Below are 19,950 nucleotides of genomic sequence, written 5' to 3'. Positions count from 1 at the left end.
TGTAAGAACGGGAACTTTCTGTTGTGTTCTGCGCACACCTGCCCACTGTCTCCCGCGTTGTCGCGGGGCTGCAGCCTTCCTTGACACCCAACCTCGGACCTCCAGCTTTCTGCAGTGGTGTGGCTGCGAGGTTGCAGCGCTAGGCACAGAGCCCGGGCTCCTGCCTGCTTGCTCTGCCCAGAGCAGCCAGCAGCAAGCCTGGCTCCGGCTGCTGCCACTGCTGCTCTGGTCGCCACCTGCAAGGGGTGCCCGGGGACCAGGCATTGGGGCGTCCCTCTCCCAGGCTCCTCCTCTGGCAGCCTGAGCTCCGCCCAGCTCCATTGCTCTGTTGTGGTGGACGGGGTGGGGGGGTGGGGGGGAGTGTGGAGCTTCAGAAATCTTCAGAGTAAATAGATCCTGTGTTTTTTTTTTCTAGTGAAATTATTTTATTTATAGTATCCAATGAGAAATTTCCAACATCTTAATTGAACTGTATGTTCTTTTCTTTTAGAATGTCACTTTTTTCATTAAAATAATTTCTAAACCGTTCTATATGCTCAACCTTCTGTTTAACACTCAGATACAGGTTTTTGGAAAGGCCACAAATCACCAGCTCCATGAAGTGGCGAATTGGTCCTTGTTTTGGAAAACCCTCCAGGTGTTTAGCCAAGCAAATATGTTCATGACATTCTCAGCCATCATCATCAGAACCTGCGTCCTTGTTCACTGGGAACTCCCACAGTTTCCCCTCTTGGGTCCGCTGGATCCCCTCTTCAAACACATTCGGGAAGGGCTGTTCACTTCCTGCAGCCGCTGCTTAGCAAACTCGATCCCCAGAGTGAAGGTCTGCTTCTGCTTCAGGTGCTTCTGCAGTGAGTGTCTTAGGGTCCAAAATATCAAGCCTCTCCCCCTTGAATACATTTGTCCTAATAATTTTCTGAGATCAGTAGTCTTCTGTCCAGAGGACCTCAGATCCTTCGTCACACTGAATCTGAGGCTCTGGTCGTGTATGAACCCCGGCTGCCGCAGGCCTGGCAGCTTTCACATCTGATGTGATGCTCCTGAGACTGACCTTCGGCCTCGGCCGGTCCCCCTGTGCCCACGGGGCTTCCTCGTGTGCGGGAGCTGCCTGAGCAGGTGTGCCTGGGGCTCTGCTGGTCAAAGGGAGAGAATCTGCCACAGCAGTCGCAGCTGCCACCAACTCGGGGCTCGGAGGCTTCGCTCTCGTCTTTGGGCCGTCCTTTTAGCTCTTTGAAGCTTGCCAATGACAGCCTCCTCACCTTCCAGAGCCCTTCGCTTGGGTGGCTTTGTGGTCTGCTGCTCCGTGTGGCCGCTGGTCCTCCCCGGCAGGCAGACACCAGGGCTCCGGGTCCGCCTTCCACCCACGTCCTCTGAGCCACTTCCTCTTCCGTGGGCGTGGCAGCGCTGCCCCGGGCCCTCAGGCCCACGCTTCTGAGTGAACCTGCTCTGGCTGGCGGCAATCGCCCAGCCGCACCCGGTCCTGGGACCCCAGCCGTCCCAGGGGCTGGGGCCATGTCCACGCCGGCCAGGGGCGCGTTCCCCTGCCAACCAACGGTGCCCAGCGTCTCTGTCCGTGCTTGGTGGTCGTGGGTCCGCTGCTTTGGAGACATGTCTGGCAGACCCCGTGCCTCTCTCAGCGGTTGCTAGCGCCTTTACAGATTCCCGAGGGTCTCCACACGCTCTGGATCCAGTCCTTGTCCCAGACACGCGTCAGTCAACGTCTTCTCCCAGCCACGGGGCTTCTGGGCTCAGACCACGGTGTCTGGAAACGGGGGGCAGCTTCAGTTCTCCCTCTCCCACCCACTGCCCCGGCTGGACATGCAGGCTGGCACTGAGAGAGAGAGAGAGAGAGAGAGAGAGAGAGAGAGACACCTCGCGCCCTTTCCACCTGTTACTGGGTCCAGCCTGCCACTTCCCTTCCGGAACATTCTTCCTCTGCTCCACCCCATTCTTGCTCTCAGCAGCTCTGCCCGTGCCCACCCACGCCGCATTCCAAACGCATGTGCGGGCCGCATCCAGATCCAGAGCCCCCCAGGGGCTCCGTTGGCCCGGGGGCTGTGGTCAGCTGTGGCCCCACCGGCCTCTGCAGCCTCCCTCCTCCAGGCGGGGGGACCCCGGGCAGCGCGTGGCCCTCGCTCTCCCGGGCGGGGTTCCCTCTCATCCTCACACTGATGGGCTACCCAGGCCCCGTGGTGCTGACTGTGCGCTCACCCCGCCCTGTGACCTTTGACCCAGATAACAAAACAAAACAAAAAAGCAGTACCAGTACATGCCCAAGTACCACGATGAGATCCTCAACGCCTTGGAGGAGGACCCCGCTGCCCGGAAGATGCAGCTGGCCTTCCTCCTGCAGCAGATCACGGCCGTGCGAGAGAACAAGGCCCCCGACCTCTGACCTCCAGCCTTCCACACTGCCTCCGGGCGCAGGAGGCACTACAGACCCTCCATGCCATAGACCTAGCATCCGCCCCGAGCAATAGGGCACCGGAGCCTGTACCAGCCCCCGCCCACGGAGGCAGCACGGGGTTTCTGTGTGAAGACTGAGTGGTTCTGGGCCGGCGCCGTGGATCACTTGGTTAATCCTCTGCCTGCAGCGCCGGCATCCCATATGGGTGCCGGGTTATAGTCCTGGTTGCTCCTCTTCCAGTCCAGCTCTCTGCTGTGGCCCGGGAAGGCAGTGGAGGATGGCCCAAGTGCTTGGGCCCTGCACCCCATGGGAGACCAGGAGGAAGCACCTGGCTCCTGGCTTCAGATCGGCGCAGTGTGCTGGCTGCAACGTGCTGGCCATGGCAGCCACTTGGGGGATGAACCAATGGAAGGAAGACCTTTCTGTCTGTCTCTCTCTCACTGTCTAATTCTGCCTGTCAAATTGAAAGAAAGAAAGAGAGAGAGGAGGGAGAGAGAGAGAGAGAGAGAGAGAAGGAGGGAGGGAAGGAGGAAAGAAAAAAACAAATACAAAGACTGAATGATTCGCAAACTGCCTTATGCTGTGCTGAGCCCCTGGGGCAGTCGGGCCTCCACCTCCCCTCGCACCAGCAGCCAGCTCAGATACCCAGGGCCTGGCCTCTGCGTGGGATCCGAGTCCCTGCAGCCCCAGGGCGAGCGCCCAGATGTATCTGCCACTGCCCACTGTCCACGAACAGGAGGAGGAGATGCAGAGGACGAGCATACGATGCCTTCCTGACCACACCCTGCCTCCCCAGGGGCACCCACGTTTGCCGGGCCCCACCTCCAAGGTCACGCTGTCTGGCAGACATCAGGGCCAGGCAGCCAGGAGGAATCCAGCCGACCTGTGCCCTGGGGGCCCCACCTGGGTCTGGGGGGCTGGGAGCACGTGGACCTCAGACCCAACACTGCCTTTTTGAGCAGGTTTTTCACGCTACGGAGTATTTTTGTTTGTTGAAAATCCACGCTGATGCTGATACTATTCCTGACTGTGGTGTGCTGTTGACAGACATGCTGGAAGGGCAGTTCAACTAGGGAACGGAGCGCTGGAACCCACTGTAAGAGGGGCCTGGGGGAGGGGAGCAGGTGGGCCCCATCAGTGGCAGCTTGAGGGCCGAGAGTCTGGCAAAGGTTTGATGAGCTTTCCTGGTCTGTGTAGCCCATTTCCTCCAGGAGAGGCTGAGTGATGTTACAAGACCAACCCCCAGGATCTCAGTGACTGAAGTCCGTGACCTCTATTTCTTGCTTATGTTAACACCATGGTGATGGTGCTGGCTGGGGCCGGGGGTCTTTTCCTGGTCCCCACCAAAGGATGCAGGCAGACAAGGAGCCGGCAGCTGGAACATTGCACAGTAACAGAGCAGGGACACCCACATGACACTGGCTGGCCTTTAGCTCCTCCCTGGAGGTGGTGTTACTTTTGCCCATGTTTCTTTCTTTCTTTCTTTTTTTTTTTTTATTTGACAGGTAGAGTGGACAGTGTGAGAGAAAGACAGAGAGAAAGGTCTTCCTTTTGCCATTGGTTCATCCTCCAATGGCTGCCGTGGCTGGCGCACCGAGCTGATCCATTTGCAGGAGCCAGGTACTTATCCTGGTCTCCCATGGGATGCAGGGCCCAAGCTCTTGGGCCATCCTCCACTGCACTCCCTGGCCACAGCAGAGAGCTGGCCTGGAAGAGGGGCAACCGGGACAGAATCCGGCGCCCGGACCGGGACTAGAACCCGGTGTGCCTGGCACCGCAAGGCGGAGGATTAGCCTAGTGAGCCACGGCGCCAGCCTTTGCCCACGTTTCATTGGCCAAAGCAGGTCACATGTTCACACCGAGCCCAGAGATATGGGACGCTGTGGCTCTACCATGTCCCAGGAGGCAAGTGGGGCACCCTGGCACTTCGCTTGATCAACTCCTGTGTGAAGTTCTGGGCCAATAAATCCCCTGAGGATGGGGGAAGAACCACGGTCATTGGCCAGAAGCCTCATTTGTTGTTAGGCCTTGGTCACTTTTCTGTCACCCGAAGGCATAGCCTGGGCGGTGTCGTGTGCAGCAAGTTGGGTTACTGGTTGGGACCACGTCCCACATCAGAGTGCCTGGGCTGAGTTCCAGCTCCTCCACTTCCAGTCCAGCTCCCTGCGAACATGTGCCTGGGAGGCAGCAGGCGATGGCTCTGGTACTTGGGCCTCTGCCAACCACCACATGCGAGACCTGTGTGAGTGCCAAGTTTCTGGCTTTGGCTTGTCCTGGCCTAGTCCTTTAGAGGCATTTGGGGAGTGAACCAGCAAATGAAAGATCTCTCTCTCTCTCTCCCCTCTCTTATTTTCAAGTATAGTGAAAGTACTTAAATAAGTAATTTTTCTTAAAAAGAGAGCACAGCATCACAGAGGCTGGTGTTGGGATCCGCCCTCAGACAGGTGTTCAGTCCAGACGATGAAGTTGCCCGCTGCGTTCCTACCCCTCCCCTACCAGCCGCTCCTGACCCATGAAGAAGCAAAAAGCTTCCAGGGAAGTTGAGAAGGGGACAAGCGTTCACCTTAGCAGTGCCAACACCTGCATCCCACATCCGAGTACCTGCCCCACCCAGCTCCTGGCTCCAGATTCTGCCGCCGCAGCCCCTGGGAGGCGCCCGTGATGGCTCCAGTAACTGGGCTCCCGGCTGGTGCTCCTGGCCCCTTCCTTCAACCCAGCCCAGCCCCAGCCATCCTGGGCATTTGGGGAGCGAAGTGGCAGGTGGAAGCTCTGTCTGTCTGCCTCTCAACTAATAAAAATTGAAGAAAAGAAAGTTGAAGACCAAATATTAAGGATATGAAGACACTGATGCTTTTTTCCAAAGACTAGCCTGATTTTATCCAACTCTTCCCTCCTGCTCGTCCAAAAGGACACCTAAAACAGCATGGTGCTTTCAAAAATAAATAAATAAAAATTGAAATACACTTTTAAAAAGACCCTGGTGAAGCTTTGGAACACCCAGAGTAAAACTAAAGTCTTCGAAGCTGCCAGCTGGAAGGGAGAGGTTGTGGACAAGGAACAAGGGTCAGGTCGGTGCGGGGCTTCTCGCCTGTGCGTCGCGGTCCGTGCTCGTGATGTGTGCGTTCGTGCCCCTCCTCGCAAATGTGGGTCGGGGCCTCGAAAGACGATCTCCAAAAGTGAAGCGCGGAGCAGGCGGCAGCACGGAGTCCAGGAGAGCACGGTGGACATGTGGAACCGACAGACCCCACGCGACCACGATGATACCAGACAAATTCCTGGGTGCCGACTGCACACCCGCAGCCCTCCGTGAAAATTCTGGGTGGAAGTCTAATGAAGAATCTTGTCAAATGTCCCTTACTGGACCTGCAATCCCTTTGCCCCTGACCCACAATCTGGTGCTGTTAAAACCAAAACTTTGGGAGTGCATGCAGAATCCAGTCGTATCCTTGCCAGGAAGCTTGTAAATTAACTGCAAAGATAATGCTAAAGTCTGTGCTTGAAGAGGAAGCCAAGGATACTGACGGGCCCCATTGTCAGATGACACTGGGGGACATCGCACAATACCACGCACATGTAAAGCAGAAAATCAACTCCAAGGCACCCACATCTGAGCAAACACGTGGCTTCTCAGCCAGCACGTGTCCCGTGCGGGGCACACAGCAGGCCTTGGCACCGTGGGGCTCGAGCGTGAAGGAGAATGCCGCCTGCTTCTCTCTCCGGTCATTCTCTGCATCAGCGACTGCGAGTCACGGGCTAGAATCGGTAGTTTGGGATCCAAACTTGGCTCTGTGGATGAGGAGGTTGCTCCTCATGCTGCTGCATCCACAGAAGAGTTCACGGCCAACAAACTGCATCTGGACCTTGGTGTGGGATGAAAGAAAAATTCTGAAGGTAGGAACTTCCCTTGTCCAGATCCCCTAATTCCCATCAGGTGCTGGTTTCTGCTCTCGGGGCAGGAACAGTTTGGAAATGCTTGAGAGTCCATGGTGCTTGGCACAGCGGAAGCGCTAACTCATTGGCCTGTGCTACCTTATTCAGAGCACTTGCAGTTTATGAGGAATGAGTCCTATAATGGGGGATCTCAGAACCTATGGCCCCCAAATCCACACCACCCACAAGAAATGTTGCAGCCGGCCCCAGTCGCTGAGCTCAGCAGGTGGGTATACCAAGCCCCTGCAGATCCACACCGTCCCCGCCCTGTGGCTCCAGCTGTCGCTGATTCTCTGGGCTCCTGGTCGCCACTGTTTTCACTCCTGCCTGTTTTCCCAGCCTCCCAGACTCTGCTGCAGGGATGCTTTGTCCTGATCACCAGGCAGGGCCTCCAGCCCTTTCTCAGGAGCCAGCAACCTCCTTCCTTAGGGATCACTTACAGACGACAACAGCTCGGAAGTAACGGGCTTTCTGCTCCAAACTTGCCTGCTGGAACCTGCTCTGAGACGCCACGGACCGTCCGCCTGTGCCTTGCGAGCCTAGTCTTCCTCTTTGCTGTAAGCTGAACCTCAGGCACACCTGTAAACCCCAAAGTCATAAGTTATTGGTACTGAGAGGGAGGAAACTTGATCCCATTGTGGTATTTAGGAGGTGGGCCTGCGGGAGGTCCTCAGGTCACTAGGGACATGCCCTTGGTAGTTCTTCTAAAGGGCTTGGTTATCAAAGCCCAAGTTGAGCCCAGCTGCTCTCTCTCCCCTCCCTCCCCTGCCCCACCCCCTCCATCTCCCGCTCCCCCTCCTCCTCTCCCCAGGTCACCCTGCGAGCCACCCTCCACAAAGGCTGCCCTCCTGCCTGGTGGTCCAGCCTCACAGATGGCCCAGCCGACCTTGGACTGTGGACCTTCACAACAGTAAGCCCAAATAAATTCCCTCCCTAGGATTGCTAAGTAGCTTGTCACCAGCATTTGCTTGTAGTAACACAAAAAGCTAATTCACCTGCTAGTGCTGAGCAGAGAGAGGGCAGAGAGGGCGTTAGAGGGAGGGAGAGGCAGGCAGAAAGGAGGAACTTGCTTATTCCTATGGTTTTCTGTCTACTTGCTTTTGAAGGTTTTTTTTAAAGATTTTTTGAGGATTGATTTATGCACTACAAAAATCCACCCATTTGAAGCGTGTCATTCAAAAACTGTCTGCCTATTGACAGAGCTGTACAACCTTGTCCCCAAACTCACCTCACAACATTTCTTTTTTTTTTTTTTAAAGATTTATTTATTTATTTGAAAGGCAGAGTTATAGAGAGGTAGAGGCAGAGGGAGAGAGAGGGCTTCCGTCTGTTGGTTCACTCCCCAGATGGCCACAATAGCTGGAAATGTGCCGATCCGAAGCCAGGAGCCAAGAGCTTCTTCCGGTCTCCCACACAGGTACAGCGCCCCAAGGACTTGGGCCATCTTCCACTGCTTTCCCAGGCCACAGCAGACAGCTGGATCAGAAGTGAAGCAGCCAGGACTTGAACCAGCGCCCACATGGGATGCCAGAACTGCAGACGGTGGCTTTACCAGCTATGCCACAGCGCTGGCCCCCCTCACAGCATTTCCAACACAGTGATGGTCTGCACCCCACCCCCCACGCTGGGCCCTCAGTAGCCACGTGCTCCTGCAGCTCTCCGCAGAGCACCCGTTTCTGGTTATTTCACTGAAGTGGAAGTGCACAGCCCACGTCCTCTTTGGCTTCTGAGCACAGTGCTTCTGGGGCTCATCCACACCTCAGTGTGCACACCTGGCGTGCCTCTGTGCGGATCTGCTGCACCCGGGTTAGCCCCGGCAGCGCTGCTTTCCAGTAGCCACCCGGAATGCACTTGGCCCTTCGGGCAGCTCTTGGGGAAGCCCCTCACTGCACCGTCCTCAGAGACCTCGGCCAGCTGGCATTGCCTCCTCCGGAGCCTGGGTCCCTCCGTTAGGTTCCTGTCCATGCCAGCTTCTCCCTCTTGTTCTCCCAGCCCGGGTTTGGTAGCTGGCAGCCATGAGCTCTGTAATCCAGCGGAGTTCTCTTTTTACCTTTGCAGTCACTCAACTCTACACATAGTTAGAAATACTTTGTAGGGGGCGGCGCTGTGGTGTAGCAGGAAAAGCCGCTGCCTGCAATGCCGGTATCCCATATGGGTGCCGGTTTGTGTCCTGGAAGCTCCACTTCCAATCCAGCTTCCTGCTAATGCACCTAGGACAGCAGCAGAGGATGGCCCATGTGCTTGGGCCCCTGCAGCCACATGGGAGATCCAGAAGAAGCTCCTGGCTTCAGCCTGGCCCAGAACTGGCCATTGTGGTCATCTGGGGAATGAACCAGCAGACGGAAGATCTCTCTCTCTCTTTCAAATTAATTAATTAATTAAAAAAAGAACGAGAAATACATTGTAGTGATTTTTCTCTGTTCAAATAGCTATGGTGTGGGGCCAGCCCAGAGTCACAGCGATTTAAAGCCCTGGCCTGGCCGGCGCTGTGGCTCACTAGGCTAATCCTCCACCTTGTGGCACTGGCACACCGGGTTCTAGTCCCGGTCGGGGCACTGGATTCTGTCCCGGTTGCCCCTCTTCCAGGCCAGCTCTCTGCTGTGGCCAGGGAGTGCAGTGGAGGATGGCCCAAGTGCTTGGGCCCTGCACCCCATGGGAGACCAGGATAAGTACCTGGCTCCTGCCATCGGATCAGTGCGGTGTGCCGGCCGCAACACGCTGGCCGCGGCAGCCATTGGAGGGTGAACCAATGGCAAAGGAAGACCTTTCTCTCTCTCTCTCTCTCTCTCACTGTCCACTCTGCCTGTCAAAAAAAAAAAAAAAAAAAAAAAAAGCCCTAGCCTGAAGCACAGGCATCCCATATGGATGCTGGTTCTAGTCCTGGCTGCTCCTCTTCTGATCCAGCTCTCTGCTATGGCCTGGGAAAGCAGTAGAAGATGGCCCAAGCCCTTGGGGCCCTGCACCCACATGGGAGACCCAGAAGAAGCTCCTAGCTCCTGGCTTCAGCCTGGCCATTGTGGCCATTTGGCAATGAACCAGCAGATTGAAGTTCTCTCTCTGTCTCTCCCTCTATCTCTGTAATTCTGACTTTCAGATAAATAAATAACTCTTAAAAACAAAATAGACAAATCAAGGAACCGAATTGGAACTGGAGCAGCTGACACTCCAATTAGCACTTAGATATGGGATGCCAGTGTCTCAAGTGGTGGCTTAAATTGTTTTGCCATAATGCAGGAGGCCCCAAGGGTATATGCTGTTTTTTAAGACCTATCTATTATTTGAAAGGCAGAGTTGGGGGGGCAGATCTTCCATCACTGGTTCACTCCCCCAGATAGTGACAACAGCTGGGACTGAGTCAGGCCGAACCCAGGAGCCAGGAACTCCATCTGGGTCTCCCATGTGGTGCAACCCATGGCATGTGCTATGCCAGGCCCCCAGCAGGCCTCCCACTGAAGAGCAAGACAGCATGGCCACCAGCACCGGCCACCTGCCCCCCGTTTGCATTCAGGGCCTGCTGTGTGCTATCACACCTGGAGGGTGCGAGGAGGAACTAACTTTTGGAAATTTCCAGAACTTGACCCATGAAGATAGGGGACAGGAGAGTGAAGAATGAGAGGCAGAGCTGGCCAGAGGACGTGGGACAACTGCAGGCCTGGAGGTGGGGTCTGGGTGTCTGCTCCCTGTGCTGACTGATGGCCACCCGGGAGCCGCTCAGACACAGCCAGCTGCAGCTGGGGAGCACCCCGACCCCTCCCTCTGCCTCCCTCTCAGTGGGAGAAGAGCTGTGGGCAAGGCTTGTTGGACGCGCTCAGACCTGCAGTCTGAGCAGTGGCACTGCCCTCGGCCCAGGAGGCCGTCTTGTGTCCTGGGGGTTGCGCGTGCACAGGCAGGCATTTGGAGGTTGGAGCTCTGGGTGGGCTGCGGTGGGTAGCAGCCAGGGGCAGACACACAGAGAACTGGGGCTGTTAGGATGGCAGCACCACAGTCTCTTTTCCCGGCCCTCAGAGTCACTGTCCTGTGGCACAGTCTTTATCGCCATAGAAAGGGGAACCATCAGGAACACAGTCCTGAGGAAGAGCCACGCCCCTCCCACTGGGCAAGGCCTTGGGCTTCGGGGCAACTGCTGCAGGCAGATGAGGGAAAGCAAGGGTCGGGCCTGGGCCTGGAGACATCTGTCTTCCCTCCGCACTGGGAAATGGTCTGTGGGGCCGGCCTGAGGTCGGGGTGCGCCCCAGGCCCAGCTACTCCTGAGGCTTCCCTCACGCCTCCCTCACTCGCGGCAGAGGACTGAGTGGGACTTGGCGCTCTATCTGCCATGAATACTTCCCTCCCGCAAGGTGTTCCGGGAGCCTGCCAGGGGACTAGCCCCGAGCACGAGGCCAAGGCTCCCTCCTCTGCAAATGGCAGGCCAGCCCAGTGGTCCCCACGGCTGCTCCCTCAGCCTGCACCTCAGCCTGCACCTGCACCTCCTGGTGTTAACTTCTCCAGGGGCTGTGCAAGCCGCGGCAGGAAAGGATCTGCATGGCTGAGGCCAGCGTCTGTGGGGTGGGGGTGGCGCAGCCACCAGGCTCTATTGCTGCTCCTGGTGCAGTGCCTGCAGCCACCCTCATGTGCCCTGTGACAGCTGTCCTGGGGGCTGGGACTGGGAAGAAATGCAAGCCAGACCTGGAGTAGGTCAGGATGGGCAGGTGAGTGTGGGAACTGCGTGGGCTATCTAATCGTTCACTCCCCAAATGACCACAATGGCCAGGGCTGGGCCAGGCTGAAGCCAGGAGCTTCATCCAGGTCTCCCACACGGGTACAGGGGCCCAAGGATTTGGGCCATCATCCACTGCTTTCCCAGGCATGTTAGCAGGGAGCTGCATCAGAAGTGGAACAGCCAAGATTCAAACTGGCACTCATATGGGATGCTGGTGCTGTAGACAGTGGCTTAACCTGCTGTGTCACAGTGCCGGCCCCTGTAGTTTTACTTACAGAAGATTCAAAAATAAGTATCAGGCTCCCACAAAGTTAGATTTAGCCTCGAGGAGGAATTCAAACAAACTGTACTGAGTGAATAAAAAATGAATAAATCAAAAATCATGAGAGTAAGCTACAGGCATTGGGGACAGCACGTGCGCCAGTACTGTCCTCCCAGGCTCCAGGACTGCCTGGGCACTTTTCTGGCGGTCAGCTCAGCCACAGGAGTCACCCACCCTGGTGGCTTTGGCAGATGCTTTGTGCTGTAGAAGCGTTGGAGGGTCGGTCCCCAGGACTCATAGGCTAGGAACTCCCTAAGCCAGGATCAGGTGTCTTCTGGGCTCCCCGGTTTGTGCTGTCAATCTTCCCACACTGTGAATGGCATGAGGTGGCTTGGAAGGGAGAGTGGGCAGGCCTTGAGGTGACTGTGTGGCCCAATGGGGGCAGCAGACAGTGTCCTAGGAGAACCTATTTTCCTTTCTCTGAAATGGGTGAAGCACCCCACCCCTGCTTGCTTCCTTTTCTTTTTTTTTAACTACATAAATTTTATTCTTTTAGAATAGTTTCAGTAGGTTCACAGTAAAATGAAGAGGAAGGTACAGAGATATCCCATGTACCCCTAGTCCACACATGCACAGCCCCCCATCAACACCCCCACCAGCGTGGTGCAATTGTACATTGACGCATCCTCGTCACCCAAAGCCCATAGTTACACAAGGGTTCACCCTGGGTGCTGCACGTTCTGGGAAGAGCCAGCTTGTAGGCAGGTTGTTTACTGTAAGGATTACATTCTCTACCTCAAATTCCTTGGGGCTTAATATATGGCAGGTGCCCAGTAGTGCTCTCTCCCCTCCCAGGTTTCCTTGGAACCTCTCTGTGTACCACAAGATTTGCTTTTGGTAAAGAAATCAGAACAGTTTGCGGCCGGCACTAACTAGCGCCTGCAGTGCCACATCCCATATGGGAGCCAGTTCCAGGCCCAGCTGCTCCACTCCACTCCACTCTCCACTGATGTGCCTGGGGGGGCAGCGCAAGATGCCTCATGTGCTTAGACCCCTGCACCCACATGGGAGACCTGAAGAAGCTCCTGACTTTGGCCTGGCCCAGCCCTGGCCTTCGTGGCCATTTGGAGAGTGAACCAGCAGATGGAAGACCTCTCTCTGTCTCTCCCTCTCTCTCTCTGTAACTGTGCCTTTCAAACAAATAAATAAATCTTACAAAAAAAAGATACCAAACATTTTGATCAGTTAGTGGGGAGGAGTCACAGAATAACCGCACTGGCAGGAACCCGGGAGAGCCTCGGCCAGTGCTCCCACTACAGGAGAGGAGACCGAGGCTCAGCAGTGGGAAGCTATTTCGGAGGGTCATAGGTCAGAGCAGGACTAGGATCCCATTTGTGACCTCAGCCATGTCTGTCTCTGCCTCCCCACGGGCAGGAGGAGGCTGAAGCCACAGACCGTGTTCAGGAAGTGACGCTCCTGCTTCACCGAGTGTCCACCACAGCCAGTGCTTGGCCCTGGACCATGAGGACCACCAGGGAGGTGAGTCTCTGGGGACCTTGAACTGACCAGTGCCTACTTCTTTGTATTTACTTACTCATTTATATTTTATTTACTTCTTTGTTTAAAAAGCAGAGAGATTAAGATCTTCCTTCTGCTGGCTCATTCCCCAAATGCCTGCAACAGCTGGGGCTGGGCCAGGCGGAAGCCCAGAGCCGAGAATTCACTCCAGGTCTCCCATGTGGGAAGCAGGGACCCATCTACTTGAGGGTGTGCACTGGCAGGAAACTGGAATTGGGGAGCAGCCAGGACTGAAACCCGGGCTCTGCAGTGTGGGAGGTGGGCATCCCCAGCAGCATCTTGGCTGCCCCAGCAAATGCCCTCCCCAGCCCCTACCTGTTGAGTCAGGGCTGAATCTGCAGGCAGCACACACCTGGCAAACTTAACAGAAGGAAATGGGGTTCCACTTGATGTTAGCCGGCTGGTAGTGGCTCATTCGTGCGGCTGAAAACGTGTTGCCGTGGAAGCTGGCCAGGTCGTCACTGCCCACGCCCAGTGAAGGGCACCCGTGTGACTGTCAAGGGAGGCCTGGGAGCAGCAAGCCCTGTCCACACCAAGAACTGCTGGTGCCGAGGGTGGCTCAGCCCGGAAGTCACCTGCATTGCTCTGTGCAGCCATTGTGTCCTGGTGTCCCACCTGATGTCAGGGCCCCCCAGGACCTGGTGGCTGAAGGTTGCAGGCTCCCAGTGTCCCATGCTCAGTGAAGACTGTCTTCTGACTCCAGTTTCCATTAAGAGGTAAAGAACTGGGGCTGGCGCTGTGGCATAGCAGGTAAAGCTGCCATCTACAAGAAACGGCATCCCATATAGGCTTGGGTTCAAGACTCAGCTGCTCCACTTCCAATCCAGCTCCCTGCTAATACACCTGGGAAAGCAGTAGAAGATGGCCCAAGTCCTTGGGCCCCTGCACCCATGTGGGAGACCTGGAATAAGCTTCTGGCTCCTGGCTTCAGATCAGCCCAGCTCAGCTGTTGCAGCCATTTGAGGTGTGAACTAGTGGATGGAAGATCTTTCTCACTCTCTCTCTCTCTTTCTGTAATTCTGCCTTTAACATAAATAAATCTTTTTAAAAAGGTTTTTTCATTACATTCATTTTTTTCCATTACACCCTTTTCCACTCACCCCTAAGAGGAATTTATGCCCTGTTCTTTTCACTTCCCATTTTATTGTAATGATTTTATTAGTTCTTTCTCTCTTACATGGCATTGATTCATTAGTTCTTCTTAAGCCCAGCATTTTAAGTGTCTCACGCTATTGCTGATAATAAATTTCTACTCTGCTGAATACATTCCACCACCCCGATCGTTCACTTAAGCTGTTTCCAAATGTTTCTTCTTGTAAACAAATGCTGCTTCAGATACATTTGTGTTTGCTCTCCGATTGTGTCACCGGGTCGTATTTCTAGAAATATCTTTCTGGATTTGAATGCTTTGGTAAACATTGTGCGGCGTCTCACCACGTTCTGGAGCAGTGTCGTTAAGCAACCTCCTGCTGCATCGCCCACTTGCCAGCGTCACAGACCCCGTGACGATTTCGTGGTTCCCAGCTTCTTTTCTTTTCCCAACACGACGTTTTGGTAAAGGCTCTTGGAAGCGGTTTATTCTTTCTGTTTTACCGTTCCCACTGACACCTGCTCACTCCTGCACTTTCTTTTTTTCTTCTTCTTCTTTTTTTTTACATCACAACATTGTTTATTATGTGAATTTTTTACAATACAAACAAAAAATACAGAAATGCAATATATGAATACAGCTAAATGCAGAATGGTGGTTTTTCTCTTCAAGAGGCCATTTTCCCCATTTCTAGTCAAATAAAGAGGCTGCATATAGGTAGAAACAAGTTGGTGGTTAGTTTCACAATTTTGCCTAGAAATGATCTATAAATGCATTTTCCCCCTGCTACTTACCATAAAGTGTAAAAAGGGAGTAAAAGGAAAGTTTCCCTGTTGGTTCCTACCTTATGAAAGATGCTACTTTCTATTTTAGCAGGGCCAATACATGGAAAATATCTAAATTAAATGTTATTTCAGAAATGAAGCAGTAATGAGATTCTGGCTAAAGAGGGCACTAAATGAGAATAATACATATTTAAAGAATCCAAAACAAACAAAAAAGGTTGTTATAAAAAAGCTCTAGGTGCACTGTAAGCATATAGGTTTTCTTTTTTCCATGTGTATTTTAAACAGTGCACTTTCGCTAACACTTTCCGCATCTTCCTGGAAACATACTCCGTTGAAGACAGGGTGGCCGCAGCCTGCAAGCTCCCGCTCGGGGAGCAGCCGGGGGCGGTGGCAGGAGCTGGTTTTTCTGAGCACAGCAGTTCCCACCAGGCAACAAGAATGAGCCGTTTTCAGCGAGTTCAAGATCGGGCAGGCATTTGGTCTAGCGGTTAAGACAGGATAAAGCCACCACTTGCATCACCTGCATTCCATATTAGAGTGCTGGTTTGTGTCCCGGCTGCTCTGCTTCCGATTCAGGTCCCTACTAACGCACTTGGCAAAGCAGCAGAAGGTGGCCCAAGGGCTTGGGCCCCTGCCACCCGCATGGGAGACCTGGGAGAAGCTCCTGGCTTCTGACTTTGGCCTGGCCCAGCTCTGGCCATTGCAGCCATCTGGGGAGTGAACCAGCAGATGAAAGACCTCTGTCTCCTCTCTCTCTGTAACTCTACCTTCCAAATAAATGAATACATCTTTTTAAAAATCATCGAGAATACACATTATGAAAACTATAGATGGAGTTTGAAAACCTTTTGCAGCAAAATAAACATTTTTGATTTCCTTTTCTTTGAACTTTAAGTATGCTTGTACCTAACGGCCTCAGCCTGCACAGGGCACAGTCAGGGCCAAGTCCAAGGAGGCTGAGCATGCTGGGGCCTAACAGCCTGGAGGCAGAAACAAGTGGGGCCGGGGAGACACCTGGCTGAACGCACTGATTACAGAGACCAGAACCTTGCAGGTCCAAGGCAGGAATACGGGTAACGCCGGCCAGCAGTGCCTGGAGAACGACCCAGCAATCGCTCCCCCACCAGCGACATCACGGGCTCCACTGGCAGCCAGGTAAGGACACAGGCCCAGCGCCCTTTCCCACAAGGCAGGTGGCAGCCAGAGAGCGGCTGGGCAGCATGTCGAATGACTAAAGGCCTCTGGGCCTGCCCGCTGCGGCAGCAGGTGCAGCTGCGACGCGGCCTGGGCTCCGGCGGAGCCATCAGGAGAGGTCTGTGTTCTGTTGCGGCCTGGAGTTGGCTGGCTCCAAAGTCCCTGTGCTCATGGTGGGCGGAGGTGGCGCCTTTCCAAGGTAACTGGGGCTGGGGAAGACCTGCAGGTGGGGCCTCCAGGCCTGCATTAGCGGCCCCCTAGGAGGAAGAAAAGCCTGGTCAGCAAGCAAGCTGCGGCCCCGCCCCGGCCAGGGACTTCTCCGAGCCGCCCCACCCCCCCACCCCAGCAAGACTGCGCCCACCAGAGGCAGCCCCTCGGCCGAGGACTGCGCGACCTCCAGAACTGTAAGCAATCATTTCTTCTCGTTTGTGGCTTGTAGCTTTACGAACAAGGAACCAGGAGGCGGGCAGTGCCCAGTTAATGTCACACACACCGCCCCCCCCCGCCCCCAGCAGGTGGCTTTGTGTCTGTCACAGCCAGTGCATGGGCTGAGGGCCCAGCTGTCTTGTGTCTACTGAGCCTAAACGCTGGCCACCGCAGCGCTCTCTCCCAGTGGTGGGTCTCCAAGTCTTTCCCGGGGGACTTTGGTCAAGTTTCGTTTCCCGGGAGGAGTCTTCCTTCCGGTGGCTGGATTCCACCCAGGCTCCGGGCTCGCTTCCACTCAACCCTCGCCCAGGATACTGAGGAACCCAGAAGGAGCTAGGGACCTCAGGCGGCTGCTAGGTCAGGTCTTGGCGGTTTGAGTCTGAGAAGGAGCCCCGGTGGGGGACCCCATCATCCTGTTCTTAGGGGCGTGCTTGCCACCAACACTCACCCTGGCCCAAGCCCTGGGTGACGGCGTCTTGGTCGGCAGCCGTGCTGGGCTGAGGAAGGGAGTCGCCCAGGTCCGCCTGTTTTTCATGAAAGCCAGGGGTCCGAGAGAAGCGACTGTCCCTGGGTAGTCCAGGGCCAGTTGGGCACAGAGCCCGGGAGCAGACAGAGGACATGGGAAACCCAGCCCAGTCCTTGGGAGAAAGGGAGGAGGTGGCTACCTTGCGGCTGGGAGAGGCTCACGCCCGTGTGCCTTCACGGAGGCAGGGTTTGCGCCAGGCTTGGCTGTGGCTGCAGCTGGGGGACTCTGCAGGGGCCCTCTGCTCCCCAGACAACCCTCAGACTCCCCACCACTAGAAATGGCCTCCTTGTCTTCAAGCTTTCCAAGAACCAGATGTTGTGCCCAAGGACTCTCAGGTTTCATCTGGGGAAGCTGGAAAAGTCCTGGAGATGGGGGTGGGGGATGGGAGTCCACAGTGGGAGTGTGCCCAGTGCTGGTGAACGGTGCACTGAAAAAACGCGTCAGTGGCAAACTCTGTGTTCTGTCTGTTCACCACGGTTTCCCAAAGAAACGCGTGTGGGTGGCCTTGGTTACCCTCCCCCGTCTTTTCTCAGCAGTGGATGAGAATCAGCTGCCCAACTACGAGCCGGGTCTCTGACCCCAAGTCCAGTGCCATTTCTCTAAGTGAACTCAGCTGATGTCCCAGGACCTGCTCCTTACCTCCAGTGGTGCAGCTCCTGTAATACAAGTGCTTCTGGGAGGCATCGCGCTGAACCGTGGAGTCATTTACACTCTAGAGTGAATGACCATTCTTTCAGGAGAGCAGGTGCGCCTGGAGGAGAGGCGGGCTGGCATGAGGAAGCCGCTAGAAGGGAGGGGACTCTTGCTGGTGACAGGTGGGCCTCTAGAGGTTGTCCATCCAAGCTCCTCATCTTAGTCACAAAGACTCACGTTTAACCCCAGCCAGCCCTGACACAATGGCTGGAGGAGCCCCTTGTTCTTGACAAGGCGGCTGTGGAGGACTGGTTCTCACTCGTGGCTGCATGGTGGAATCATCAAAGATCGATGGCCGAGCAGCCCCACATCAGAATCTTTAAGGCAGACACGGCAGGGGCGGGCCCAGGTGAGGGTGCTTGAATGAGCGCACCAACCTCAGGGATCGAAGCAAAGGTCTTAGGGGTCTCCCTGTGGTTCCAGGGACTGCTGGGAAGCTACTGCAAGGCACAGCCAAGGGGGCTCATGGTCCTCCACTCAGCTGATGAGGGACAAACCAAGCCAAAGCCCACCTCTCTCCCCAGAGGGACCATCTCGCTGGTTCTGCAGAATGGGAGGTGCAGGCAGTCTGCTGGCGTCTCATTGCTCTGGGCACAGCCGTCACTCGCATGAGGTTCATCTGGACAAACTCCTTTGCACCCAGGAGGGCATCGAAACTGCCTCTCCTCCTGGTATGACCTGCGTAACCCCACCATCAACACCTCCCTCCCCAGCTCCCTCGGCCGCAGGGTGATCATTCCAGAGGAGGCCCCAAGAAGCCTCATGCCTCCAGAAAGTGTCGCTGGGAAGGTTTGGGGGGAGCAGTCCTGGGAAAGAGGGGTCCATGTGCCCCCTTCTCTGCCTGGCACATTGCAGTGAGACTCCCTTGGTCAGGTTCTTGTGCTTCCACGGTCAAAAGCAAGGCCCAGCTGGTCTCTGGCATCACAGGTGTGTGGGAGTCGCAGACTGGGTTCCCACTTCCTCAGGCCCCATGCACCTGTTTCTCTGGAATTAACCAGCAGTGAGGCTCTCCCTCTCTCTCTCCTCCTTTCTCCCTCCCACACACGCAAATGCTAAGGTTCCTCAAATTAAACCCCATAGAAAATGAGCATGACAAAAATCCAAAAGGATTTCAAGAAATTTTGCACCAACATGAACTTGTAATTCTGTTTTTCTGTGAAAATTTTCAAGTATCCTTGTAATGTTACCCTGGAGAAGCCAGACACAAAAGAGAAATGATTCCAATTATGGGAAGTTGAAAAGCCGCAGATCCCTGCCGTAGGAAGTTGGGGCGGGAGTGGGGGAGGGAGGGGAGAGTGCTCCCGCGGTGATGACAGTCGTGGGGCTGTCACTCTGGGTCACACGTGTGTGCCCCTTGTTTGAGAATGGCTCCGGCCAGACGCTGCCGACGTGGGCTTGTCTGTATGCAGGAGCTGCCTCCCACCAGCAGTTTAGCCCGGATGCTGCAAGGGCCCAGAAACCCTTCCCGGGTCCCTCAGAAGCAGCTGCTCTTCCTGGGCTCCTGGCTTGGGTGGGTTTCAGACAGCAGGGACCTTTGTGACTCAGGGGACCCAGAACAGAGCTTCTGGGGACAGACCTGGGGGCCCTGGTGAGGGCCTAGGGAAATGAGGGAACTCGTGCCCATATCACACTGCCAGACACACAGCCTCGGGCCCAGCCCAGCCTCAGCCGGTCACCCGGGGCCTCAGTGGGCCGTTGTAAAGGAGTGAGCCTGTCATGCAGATGGGTTTTCCCACCTGAAAACCCTGGGGAATGTCTTTGGGACTCCCTAAAGGCTGCCTGTATGAACAGGGTGCTGGAGGCCTCGGCATGGGGTAGGTGTGCCGGGCAAAGGGATGAGGTCCCATGGGTGCAGCCAGCAGGGCTCTGCCAAGATGGGCCATGCACAGCACCTGTGAGGGGTCAAGGCCAGATCCGGCTGCTAAACGATGAACTCCCCCTACTTGAGCAACATGGGGTTCCCTGCCCCCCCCACATGGTGACCTCCTTCCTGCCCTGAAGGTGGGAGGCAGGAGGGGAGGAGGGGGAGGTGCTTGGGAGATGGCAGCTCTGAGGGCCCCTGAGCAGGGCCCCAGGAACCAGCTACAGGTGCCGCCCACCCTCCAGATGGGTCTGGGACCCTCAGATCCCACCGGGAGTCCAGTTAAAGGGGCGCTGGTGCCCACAGGAGAGCTCCAGCGTGGGGTCTGCAGTGGGCGCCCCTGCTCCCAGTCACTGCCATGGCCTGAGCTGCAGAGGCAGGGGGCAGGGGGCCTGGGTCTGTGTTCCGTGTTGCCTCTGCCCATCTGGGTGGCCTTGACCCTGGGAGCTTAGTCCCCGTCTGCAGCGTGCGGAGGAGCAGCACCCTTGCCTGTGCT

General features: G+C 55.7%; 2 long non-coding RNA genes and 1 pseudogene across 3 annotated transcripts; all 3 read right to left on the bottom strand.

Annotated features, from left to right (window-relative positions):
• Positions 1-401: 401 nt before the first annotated feature.
• Positions 402-1,704, bottom strand: LOC149120098 (small ribosomal subunit protein mS31 pseudogene; annotated as a pseudogene).
• Positions 1,705-4,147: 2,443 nt separating this feature from the next.
• Positions 4,148-7,335, bottom strand: LOC149120097 (uncharacterized). Of its 2 annotated transcripts, none has more exons than XR_016226474.1 (3): positions 7,224-7,335; positions 6,778-6,916; positions 4,148-6,267 (listed from the first exon to the last, which is right to left on the bottom strand). It is a non-coding gene; the product is annotated as an uncharacterized LOC149120097 (long non-coding RNA). The 2 variants fall into 2 exon arrangements; XR_016226473.1 differs by having other exon boundaries at positions 7,154-7,246.
• A 7,165-nt stretch (positions 7,336-14,500) lies between these two features.
• Positions 14,501-18,675, bottom strand: LOC149120096 (uncharacterized). The gene is made up of 2 exons (XR_016226415.1): positions 17,540-18,675; positions 14,501-16,205 (listed from the first exon to the last, which is right to left on the bottom strand). It is a non-coding gene; the product is annotated as an uncharacterized LOC149120096 (long non-coding RNA).
• Positions 18,676-19,950: the final 1,275 nt, after the last annotated feature.

The sequence above is a fragment of the Oryctolagus cuniculus genome, chromosome 20 (genome assembly GCF_051225735.1).
Source record: "Oryctolagus cuniculus isolate XC-2025 breed Fujian yellow rabbit chromosome 20, ASM5122573v1, whole genome shotgun sequence".
Classification (NCBI taxonomy): domain Eukaryota; kingdom Metazoa; phylum Chordata; class Mammalia; order Lagomorpha; family Leporidae; genus Oryctolagus; species Oryctolagus cuniculus.
This window is presented reverse-complemented; position numbering and strand designations above follow the sequence as displayed.